The 2,081-nt window shown below is 38.8% G+C and overlaps 1 non-coding gene across 1 annotated transcript; it reads right to left on the bottom strand.

Annotated features, from left to right (window-relative positions):
- Nucleotides 1-1,088: 1,088 nt before the first annotated feature.
- On the bottom strand, nucleotides 1,089-1,195 carry LOC148295757 (small nucleolar RNA R71). The gene has a single exon (XR_015834880.1). It is a non-coding gene; the product is annotated as a small nucleolar RNA R71 (small nucleolar RNA).
- Between the last annotated feature and the right edge of the window lie 886 nt (nucleotides 1,196-2,081).

Genomic DNA, 2,081 nt, shown 5'->3' with positions numbered 1-2,081 from the left:
AGAATCAATCTTTGAATCTGAATTAGACTTGTTACTTGAATCTTTATAACCCAGAATTGAATTGTTATGGTGATTCGAATGCCCTAGTCTCAAAATCTGTTTTCCAACTCTTAAAACCACTCTTTGTTACATTTGTTTACTTGTTTTTGTTTGCAATTTCATTTTGCTTCTTTTGTTCAACAATCACAACCACTCTTGTTTTAAATTCTGTTTTAGACATAACCTCCTACTTTCTTGAATTTGGTAATCTAAGTACATAACTAGTTTTAACTTCTCAGTCTTCGTGGGTACGACCTCGTACTTGTCTTGCTATACTACTAATTGCCCCGTACAATTGCGAGTTAACATAATATTAACAACAAATTTTGGCGCCGTTGCCGGGGACTGAACGAAAGTTCTTCCCTGGTTATGTGCCCAAGGTTACCCTATTCTTTTTAGTGTTTCTAATTAATCTAATTTTCTGTTTCAGGTAGTTTATGTCTAAAAAGCCATTACTTGAACAAGTGAGGTCTTCGTTCCAACGTTCTAGATCTTTGAACGTAGGACCATCATTGCAACCCAGACGAGTGACCTCTGAAATTCAGAATCGTCTAGAAAGGGAGTTGTCAACTGCAAAAGAGCAAGCTCTTGCTACATTTACAAGTCTTGCTCTCCACACTGAACTTCCTGGTTCTTCACTTTCAAATTCGGAAGCAAGTTCAGACCAAGAAGAAGAAGAAATGATGGCTGCCATTGAGTTCATGGGAGAACTTGATATCCCAACAATTCCAGCATCTCCTTCAAGCATTTTGCTGCCCACTGTAGCTCGAAATTATGAGCTTAAATCTTCTCATCTTAATATGCTGCCTTCCTTTTATGGTTTAGCTAATGAAGATCCATTGACTCATATAAAGGATATTTTTAATGTTGTGAGTTCTTTTCCCTTGACAGGTGTGACAGAAGATCAACTTCGAATGAGAGTGTTTCCATACACTTTAAAGGATAAGGCGAAGTATTGGTTGAATTCTTTGAAGCCTGGTTCACTCACTACATGGTCTGCCATTCAAAAGAAGTTCCTGGAAAAATACTTCTCCACGCAAAAGACCGACATGCTTAGGGACAAGATCTTGTTATTTGCATAGCAAGATGATGAATCGTTTTGTGAAGCATGGGAGAAATTCAATGGGTTGCTCAACCAATGTCCTCATCATGGGATTCCATTGAAGCTTCAAATGCGTATGTTTTATAAAGGACTAACCCCTTCTAGTCATAATATAGTCACCAATTTTGCAGGTGGTTCTTTTAAAACCAAAACTCCAGAAGAAACGTACGAACTCTTTGAGGAGATAGCAATGGAGACCCAACATACGGATACAAGAGGTAAACGTGTTATTAGTGGTTCTAATGATGCTTCTAGTGTGCAGATTTCAAAAATGGAACAAAAGCTAGATGCTCTTCTTGCATTAAACTCAAGAAGCCCTCCGAAGGAAGTGTGTAGCATTTGTGAATCTCATGACCATGCTACCACAGCTTGTCCACTTGGGGCTGGATATCCAGAATTTGTGCAAGAGCAAGCTAAGTTGGTAAATTCCTACAACCAAGGTCCAAGAAATGATCCATACTCTCAAAGTTATAATCCAGGTTGGAGGAATCATCCAAACTTTTCATGGAGAAATACCCAGAATCAAGCAAATCCCCCTTCATTCCAAAGGCCACAACAATCATCATCATCATTGGAAGATATAGTGAAGCAGATGGCAATCAACCAATCCAATTTTCAGCAAACTACACAAGCTGCCATCTCCAAATTGGAAGTCCAATTAGGCCAAATAGCTGCTGAAATAACTCAAAGAGTGCCTGGGAAATGGCCAAGCCAAACTGAGATCAATCCAAAGAACCCAGAAGCCAAGGCCATTCATGTGCTCAGATCAGGTAAGATCATTGATAATAAAGATGATTCTAATCTTTCAAATGATGTTGTGATTGTAGAAGATAAAGACGAGGAGACCATGGCTACGGAAGGAGAACAACTCAAAACTTCTCAATCTGCTCCTAAGGCCAAATCAGATTCTCAGAAATCCGATCAATTCCAATTGCATAAA

This window comes from Prunus avium, chromosome 3 (genome assembly GCF_965620075.1).
Source record: "Prunus avium chromosome 3, drPruAviu1.hap1.1, whole genome shotgun sequence".
NCBI lineage: Eukaryota > Viridiplantae > Streptophyta > Magnoliopsida > Rosales > Rosaceae > Prunus > Prunus avium.
This window is presented reverse-complemented; position numbering and strand designations above follow the sequence as displayed.